Below are 10,410 nucleotides of genomic sequence, written 5' to 3' on the forward strand. Positions count from 1 at the left end.
AACTAAGACTGTCCATGCTTATATATTTACTTTGTCCTTTTAGATGAATAAGGTATTATTTTAAGTTATGTCATATTTATGTTTAATGAGCTCTTACCATTTTTACCTATTTCTGTAGGTTAATTTTGATTGCAACATAATTAAAACATTAGGAATACCGCATATCAGCTTTTCCAAATCCAAATCTTAACTCTATATTAGTCAATGTCATGTTTATAATCAATACTTGGCATTGCAAAATAAAAATAAATAAATCTTGAAAATAAGTAAATAAATAGATAGATTTTAAGATAATATTTATTAATGAGAAAGAATAGGGAAAGAAAATGATTGAAATCAAGTAAAGCATATGAAGTAGACCCTTCTTTCCTTTGTTTTTTAGCAAGTAGTTAATTACATTTCTTTTCATATATTTTACATTCCCAAAAGAAAAACACTGTGTAGTTTTACCAAGAATTTAATTAAGAAATTAAGAATTTTATTAATAACTGGTTTTAATTAATTGTTAAAAATGATCTAAGCTTTCAAAAATATTGCCTTCATTAGTATAATCCATTCATTAATACATTAGTACAAATACAAATTTTCTTGTTTCAAGGAGTTTGTGATGCTAACCATTTAAATCTCATAGAGTTCAAGCTTCTGTAATTTATCTTTAAGTGTAAATATATCTTATGCACTCAGACAGTTCTTCAACACATTTTAATTGCCCTCCTCTTGTGTACATTCCACTGATCTAAGGCCTGAGGATACAAGAAGCAGAACAGATAAGCATGAATCAGAAAACATAAAAGGTTAAGAATTGTTGGTCTAGAATGTCAAGCAAATTATCCAGGAATGATACCAGGAACTATTTCTGTATTGAGTATATTACACAAAAATGTCTTGAGTCCATGTATTTTCATATAATCTACATATAAATTAATTAATTCCTTGGAATCAAGTAGATGGAGATGACATACTCTTTTGTATTATATAATATCATCCTAAAATTCAGGTTTTTTTAAAAAAATTATATTCAAAGATTGTATTCAGTGTAATATTATTCCTTGCTATAAATGTAAGCCCATTTTACTATACAGAAATATATTGGCTTACATAGAAAAACTTTCATAATTGTGTTTTTAAACAAAGCTTTCGACTTGTGTGCAAACTAGAGACTTGGAAAATGCTAGTGTGCATTACAAATTTGCTGTTTTATTTTATCCAGCCCTAATGATTTTCATTATCTCCTTAGTTGATAGAATCCATTTCCAAAACCAATAATCTCTTGAAATCCACTGAGCCACAAATTACTCATTAGAGAAAATTTTCAAAGATCATTACCTTTACCATAGATTTTCGTTTTTCATCTCCTGCATACTCACTTGCAATGCTTCTTACAATAAGGGGAGGGGAGATTATAAAGTTACAGAGAATGGTTTCAATAAAATAAAGATCAATGCCTTGTTTACCATTAGAATCACTACATTTTATTAAAAGTCAGTATTGCATCATGTTTAACCTTGATTTTGTATTTGCAGATCTAATATGCTATTATGAAAATATAAATGGGTTCTTAATTACACTGTTCTGATGGTTTCTGAGGTATCTTATCATTTTATTATAATTTTGGGAAAGGGACAAGTGTCTGTGAATAGTTGATGAACTTCCTTTTAAAGTTGAACAGTAATTAGTGAGGGAATTATTTAACATACTTAACTTAGAGCATTTCTTATATAAGAACATGATTTTATAAGTATTAAAGTATTAAAGTTTCTTACTTATAAGTAAAATAAATGCTTCATTTCCTTAAAAATCATAAATCTATTGATGTGACTAAAAGAAAAAAATTCTCTTAAGTGAAGTTAATCACTTTGAATTAAATGAATGTTGCCCTCACAATCTACGTATCTTCAAATGCTCAAAAGACATGTGGGAGTGACTAAAAGTTCAATAAAAATCTGAATAATTTTGTCATCTAATAAATGTTGCTATGAAGAAAATCACATGCCACTTAATGATGTCTTTGTGTTTCAAGGACATAGTTAAAGAAAGATTTTATAATCCATGCTTTAGGAAATCTTGGTCTGAGTATTGATAGTATGATTTATTAGCCTTGTGATCCACGACAAGTTATTTAGTTTCTCTTCCATTTTCTCACATACAGAACAGAAAATTGGGTCTTTTTTACAAAGCTTTTACCACAGTGCTTGACACATGGACATTTTGATGGATGTGTGACTTTATTACTTTTGAACAATCAGGCCTACATTTTGTTTTGGGCTTTCTCTAAGTTGTGATTATTAACTGGCAGCAAACACTGCCTCACACCATCAGGGTTGACAAAGCTAGTTGCTTGCTTTTCAAGCCTCCGTTGCATACACTATATGAGCGTGTGACTCAGGCTCCGGCAACCAGAACCAGAAGCACCATGGGCTTATGAGTTACTGGCAGACAAAGATTAAAAAAAAAAAAAAAGAATACTTTTTCAAGAGTTGGTAGGGGGAGCCGGAACAAAGGAGCAGATGCTATTACCAAAAACACTTTGGGGATTATTATCAAGAAAGCTGGTGTTAGCCAATATATACCAGTATGTTTGTACTGGTCATTAAATAAGGTTTGGGGTACTTTTCTTCTGTTTAGCAGCTGGCCTGCTTCCCAGCCTTTCCTAATGATTCTGTGAAATGCTCAATATCTCTTAATAAACTCTCTTTCTGCTTAACAGCAAGTCTGGAGACTGATTTTTAGCAGGAAGAGCTGCTTGGAATGCTTACAAATAAGAATAACCTCTATACAGAAAGTGGTCACTGAATGTTAATTACTGTTTTCTTATAAAAGTAGAGCACATAGTTCATAGGATTTATTCAATGGACATATAAAATCTTTCATTTTTTAAAGGGCTGGACAAGATGCCCCTAACTTTACACTTTATATCTAACAGAATCTTGTGATTCTGTGAAATACATCACATATGCCTGGAGGATTTTGAATGTTGGTGGTAGCACACAAAAGCAAATTATATGCATGTATAAATAAATAAAAGGATGCCCTCAAAATCACTGTATGTATGTATATGTGAATGCTCAAACTGCCTGTAGAAGTGATCAGAAGTTCAGTAAAACGTCTGTGCCTAATTTTGTCATATAATAAATGTTGCTATTAAGGAAAATTACAGGGGCTTCAGGATGGCTCCATCAGTTGGATGGTCAACTCTTATTTTCCACTCAGGTATTGATCTCAAGGTTGCAAGATTGAGTCACACATATAGGGCTCCACACTGGGCACGAAGGCTGCTTGGGATTCTCTCTCTCCGTCTGCTCCTCCCCCACCTCATTCTCGTTCTTTCTCTTAAAAAAAAAAGAAAGAAAAGAGAAAAAGAAAAATTGCATGCCAATTAATATGAAAGCATATGAATGTGAATAACTACATAGTTCCATAGTTCTGAGGTTCTACCTCTACCAAGAAGTGGGAGATCAATTGTATAAATCAATATGAAAAATGAAAAAAAAAAAAGTAAAATACTCTTGTATAACCACAAATGGGAAGGAAACAGAGGACAAATGAAAGTTTGATTTTCAGCCTTGAGAAATAAATGGGACATACAAAGGTTCAGTAATGTATGCTAATGACACCTTGTACTTTGCAGCTATAGTTTTGCTTAAGATAGAATAATATTTGAAAGCATTTGAGAAATGACTACATTTTAATTATTTCCTGTCATGCTTCCTCACATTAGGTAAAACAGCTTGTTTTCATGTCATTTTCCTATCTAGTCCTTGTGCTAATTAATCCGGCCATACAAAACTATAAAACATACACTAAAAAGACATAAAAAATAATTGACCTCCCTAAGGCAACGTTCATGGCTTTTCCTGGTAGGATATGGATTCATTAAAGTTCTTGCACATTACTTGTATTCATTAAGGGATGAAACAATCTATTTTGTCATCAACAAACCAAACAAACTCTCTAACTTCTCACTAGGTCTATAGCATTTTGTTGAATTGGTCTGACCCTGACTTTCCTTCAGGCTTTTCAAAGAAGAAAGTAGGCAGATCCATGGGGAGGGAAATTAAGTGGGCCTGGAACAGGCTCCTGAAGTGGGCTGGTACCTGTAGATTCAGAATATAAGAGAGTTCAAGAGGATAAGAATAAGTAGCTGCTGAGCTGCTGGATGTCCCAGCAAATTACAGCAAGTCTGGAGACTGATTTTTAGCAGATGTTTTAAACTTTTTGAGTAATAACAAAAACTGTTATGTTGGTGACAAATATTTCTAAGTTTCACAGAATCAAATATTTGGAAAAATATACATGCAATACACATAGCTGGCCTAGCTTTAATATATTATTGATCTTATTACGTGAAGAGTAATGACTATGAAAAGGAAAAACACCTGAAGAGTAATAGAAGAGTAGTCGAAGGACTTCAAGGAAGAAACACAAATTGCTAGTAAATACAACTGTATTCAAGTGTCCAAGAAATAAAATACATGCCACCAAAATTCATACATACCATCTTTTTTCTCTATCTGTAAATTGGCAAACATTATGAGAAAAGAAAAACAGATATTCCATGCTAGAAAGCTGCAGTGGAATAATCAGTCTCACACTCTGTTAGATAGGATATAAAACTGTCTGGAAAACGAACACCAGGAGCCCTTAGAAATGTATCCCTTATGGGGTGCCTGGGTGGCTCAGCGGGTTAAAGCCTCTGCTTTTGGCTCCAATCTCAGGGTCTTGGGATCAAGTCCCATGTCGGGCTCTCTGATCAGCGGGAAGCCTGCTTCCCCCTATCTCTCTCTGCCTGCCTCTCTGCCTACTTGTGATCTCTGTCTGTAAATAAATGGATAGAATCTTTGAAAAAAGAAAGAAAGAAAGAAAGAAAGAAATGTATCCCTTATGACCAAGTGAGTCTATTTCAAGAATCTGTCCTAAGTGAATAATTAAATTTGGGACACCATATTCAGATTGTTGTTTTTTTCGTTAGCAAAAATTTTTAGATTTATAATAAAATTGCATAATTTAGTTTTATTTATTTTTTTAAAGATTTTATTTATTTATTTGAAAGAGAGAGATCACAAGTAGTCAGAGAGACAGGCAGAGAGAGGAAGGGAAGTAGGCTCCCTCTGAGCAGAGAGACTGATGCGGGGCTTGATCCTAGGACCCTGAGATCATGACCTGAGCCAAAGGCAGAGGCTTAACCTGCTGAGCCACCCAGGCACCCCACATAATTTAGTTTAAAATGAATAAGGCAAACTATACAAATCTTCTTCTCCAGTATAGTACATATTTATATATATGTATATATACATTATATTAGTTTTAGGTGTAAAATATATAGAGTCATTCAACAATTTCTATACATTATTCAGTGCTCATCTTAATAAGTGTACTGACAATCCCCTTCATCTATTTTACCCATCCCTGAACTATCTCCCTCTGGTTCTTTATATTTGAGAGAGTGTTTTTTGTTTGTCTCCTTTTTTTTGTTAAACAAACAAAATTTTTTTTCTTATTTTTTTAAGTTCCACATATGAGTAAAATTATATGGTATTTGTCTTTCCCTGACTACCTTATTTTATAGCACGATACCATCTAGATCCATCCATGTTATTGCAAATTGCAAGATTTCAATATTTTAAGGCTCAGTAATATTCCATTATATATATATATATATATATATATATATATATATATATATATATATACTTTATCCATTCATTTCTTAGTGGGTAGTTGAGTTGCTTCCACACTTTGGATATTGTTAATAATGCTGCAGTAGGCATAGGGGTGCATATATTTTTCCAAATTAGTGTTTTCATATTCTTTGGGTAAATATCCAGTAATGGAATCACTGGATCATATAATAATTATATTTTAACTTTTTTGATGAACCTCCAATCTGTATCCACAGTGGTTGCACCAGTTTACATTCCCACTAATGATACACAAATGTTCCTTTTCCTCTATTCCTTGTTGTTTCTTTGTTTTTGATTTTAGCCATTCTGACAGGTGTGAGGTGATATATCACTGTAGTTTTGATTTGCATTTCCCAGATAATAAATGATGTTGAGCATTTGTTTCCGCAGGTGCCCATGTATCTAAGCTGGAGGGGCAGAGGAGGAGGGAATGGCACCTGCCAGATCCCTTTTTCTTGGAGAAGTTTCCCAAAGATCCCTGTTCCTCTAGCACAGGCCCTGAGATTAGCAAACAAATATCCCTCCAGTGCACCCCAAGCATCTTTCAAACTGCTGTTTCTGTGCTGTATCTCAGCATGGCTGTTTATTGTGCCATCATTCTCTGGCTCTCCCAAAGCCAAGCCTGCTAATTTTTTTTAAGTTCCTGGTGTTAAACCTCACCGATTGGAAAAACTGGAGACATTGAGCCCTTCTGGTTTTCAGAGCGAAATATTATAGGGATTCATCTCTCCAGTGCAGGCCTCCTATACATGGAGTGCCTGGTGTGGGACCTTCTCTTCTCTCCTCTCCATGTCTGTGGCATCCCTCCCTCCCATGGACGGTCCTATAAGTCAGTTTGGCTCCCAACCATATCTTTGTTCTCCTTGCTCTTTTAGGTGTGGCCTTTTCACTACATTTAGCTGTAGAGCATTTGGTCTGCCACCGTTTGGGTTGTTCTCTGGGTGATTTACACTAGATGTATTTGTAGGAAGAGGTGAAACTAGGATCCTCCTTCTTTGCCTCTACTACTGCTTTTGTTGTTGTTGTTGTTGTTGTTAAACTCACGGGCCTCCCCCTCATCCCACCATTTCCTCCATCACCCATCACTTGAACACCAAGGGGCGTCATCCCCCACTATACACACACACACACACACACACACAGAGCCAATACAATACCTGCACACCCACTTTAACCAATAGGAGCCTAAAAGCAAGGCCAGATGCAATCAAAGTCCCCAGAAAGAAGCAGAGGGGAAGGAGATGGGGAAGAGATATTGCAGCATGCTCTGGGCTCAGGCCTTTACAGCAAGGTCCTTGAAGCTGCCAAGGCCTTTGGTTGGGTTAGGGATGGCAAATAACTGAAGACATTTCAATTGGTGATGCTCCTGGTGACTCACTCTTTCTTTATTACATATTCTCTATAAAAGCCGTGTTCCTCTCACAGGATCTGCTTGGGCAACATGTGATGTCATCATAAATCATCTTCTTTTTTTTTTTTTTTTCCCCCTCTTTGAGACATCAGCAGATTTCTTGGAGTTTCTAAAGAGCTAAGAAAGTCAGTACCATCTCCCAGTTTTGGCAGAGAAACCCCCTTTTTTTTTTTTTTTTTTAAGAAACCCATTTCTTTCCCAAGATGTCTATCTCCTTTTTGCCCCCTTGCTCTCCCGTAAGAATCTTTAGAAGGTTAAAACTCAGATTGGGCCTCTTTGCAAAATGTTCACAGTCTCTACTGCGGTGCTCTGAAATTTCCCTGCTGTCCTGACCTCTGTAGGACACTTGAATTTCAGCCCGGCCATGGCAAAGGGGCAGACCCGTGGTGCAGAACACTAAGTGCACAGCACCAAGCACCTGAGCACCGAGCATGAAGTATAGCTGCCATGGGCGGCTTGTTTTTCTTTATAATATTCATTTGTTTATTTTCTAAAATTTCCAAATTGAGCAAATTCTTCAATATGTTGTAAAGCATATTTTTAATATGCTGATAAAATGAGAACTTCGATTCTATCTTTGAAAGAGCAGAGGTTAAAAAAAAGTTGTTAATCTTCTAAAACTGATACTATGAAATTCAAATGCTGGGTGTGTTTTCCCTGGGGCACCCCCCTTTCAGTAACACTTGCCCACTCAGGTTAACATTGGGACCATTTATTAAGTCCTCACTCTTTGCTCCAGAAGATTTAACATAAATTCCATAGCCCCTAAAATGTGTAGTTATGGAATCTGTAATTCTTACTTTAAATTTACAACTTTTTATCTGGCTCCCCAGTTCACAGTAGCAAAATAAATTGGAAATGGGGTGCGTGTGTGTGTGTGTGTGTGTGTGTGTGTGTGTGTAGGGTGGGGAGGGTAGAGGATGTGGAGAAAGTGTTAAGTAACAAAAGAGGCAATAGATAGTTTTAAAAAGAAAGAAGACCCAAAAACACCCTCCCTCTTTTTTCTTCCATTTTAAAAATTCAAAGAATGCTATTCTGTTCTCATTTAGGTAGTAATATCTCATATCTCAGTGATCTCTAAGTATGCTGCAATAATTAAAGTTTTTAGTGCTATATCTGTGTCACCAACAAATGTTCACTTTTCTTTCCCTACAACTCATTTATTCAATTAGGAAATTGAATTACTTATGTTACAAGCATTTCTTTCTAGAAAAGCTTATTATGTGCCTTTAGCAAACTCTGAGGTATAATTGCTTTTCTAGAGCTCCCTACAGGATCAGGCTGAGTCTGGGACGTCCTCTGAAAGTCCAACCTGGCTTGGTTTCTTTCCCTAACCTGGCCTGTTTCCCCTTCTCTCTTCCCTGTTTCCTTTGCGAGTGCACTGTCTTTTAATAAACCATTTGCCCATAAATTGTCATCTCAGGGCTGGTTCTGATAAACCCAATGCAAAACACTTCCAGAGTGGAAAACATGACACAGGATGCCTCTTCTTAATAGGGATACAGCTTACTAATCTATTTAAATGGGAAACCAGAGTCTTGAATGAAATCATCAGTTAGACCTGAGGGACTATTTTAACACAGGAATTTATCAATAACCCAAACAAAAAATGATATAAATAAAAAGAATTAAACTCATGTTATGCAGTGACTTGAAAAACTAAACAACCTAAGCATGGTTACTTGTTCCAGCTCCCTCTCTTAGGTTCCCCCTCATCTACCTCTGCCTTTCTCTCTGGCCCAGGAAGTTGACCTGCCTTACTTCATCAATCTATGGCTCCGCATTTCAACTGGGCATAGACAACAGGAAGCCGCATTAGGAGATCTTGGGGAGCAAGGAGAGGAAGTTAGAGTGTTCATTCCCTTGGTTACCTTCCTATGAAGTTTCTTTGGGCTTCTAACTTCAATTCTTGACCCAAATGACATTGATCTCAAGACTGCTGACCTATCCAAAGTTCTGTCCTTCTGATTCCTACAATATATCTCTGATAGGCTACTGTGTCTGGATTCTGATAGAATTTATTCCTTTTTTTTTTCCCTTTTGGGCTTAGGGATGGTAATAGCTTGCTACTATCAGCCCTGAATTATTGAAGTATCCCTGTGATTTCCCTAAAACTAGATTTTATAAACATTAAAATTGTAAGTAAATTGTAAGTAAATATTACTCACTTTGTCCTATTTCTCAGCGTGCCATCCTTTTCCTGTTATAATCTTAATAGAAGTGTGTATCTAAATATTGTATAATATGTTCATCATTTTGAATTATTCTCTCTTATTTCTATGTAATTGGCCCCAAATCCTATGTAAATATATCTTCCTTTATCATTTTGAATTATATGTACATGTCCAATCTCTATGTTTTTTTTAATACAATTTTAAACAGTCTCATACAGATTTAAACAACATGTAACCATATACTTTCTTCTGGTATCAAGATTGTTAAATCTAATTATGGTCATGTTGGGTTTCTCTATATATTAAGAATCAAGTTTTAAGTTATATTTCTGGAGCTATAACTAATACTATTCCTTCTAGATACTGTTTGATTTGAACAACGTTGATTTTCAAGGATATGTACTCCCCTTTATTGTGCTCTGTACAGTTGCTATGTTTTTTTTTTTTTTTTTCTGGGAATAGTTCTACCTATACTGCATCTCTAGGGCTATATGAGCTTCATTTAGAAAACTTTCTCATCTCTTTCCCAGAAATAGAAGAGTTTTTTATATTTTTATTTCTCCATGATATAGAAAGAAAAGGTGCCCAATTTGTAAAAATTTAAGAAAACATCTTCCAGAAGGGAAAAATCCCTGAAATAAGAAAAAGGTAGAAATAGCTGCTTTAAATATTTGAAGCCCTCCTCATGTAAGGGTTAGGGACACATGTTCATAAATCCCTAAGGTCTTCTCAGGCAATCACAATTGCAGTTGAGATATTTATTTTTTGTTTTACAGTTCCATGATGCATAATAAAATTACATGTTGCATTACATAATATCTAATTATAAACCTAAACTTACTTAATTTGATTAATATATTCAAAACTCATTATCTGAAAAAATTTTGACCTAATCAGCATATATTTATTGAACACCTAATATATATAAAGCACTAGATTTAAAGTAGCAAAAGAAAAAAAATCCGGTCAACCTTAAAATAAATTTTATAAAGTCCTGAATTTATTCATTTAGTCTTCAAATATATATTTTATAGATGCTCTAGGAAACAAAGAAAGTGATTCTATGTAATTCCTTTATCCTTTACAATTTCAACATATTTTTATTTTTCATGAATCTACTTTGTTTATTTTATCTATATTCCCC

Source organism: Mustela putorius, unplaced genomic scaffold (assembly GCF_011764305.1).
Source record: "Mustela putorius furo isolate JIRA1106 unplaced genomic scaffold, ASM1176430v1.1 tig00000031_pilon_pilon_pilon, whole genome shotgun sequence".
NCBI classification, from domain to species: domain Eukaryota; kingdom Metazoa; phylum Chordata; class Mammalia; order Carnivora; family Mustelidae; genus Mustela; species Mustela putorius.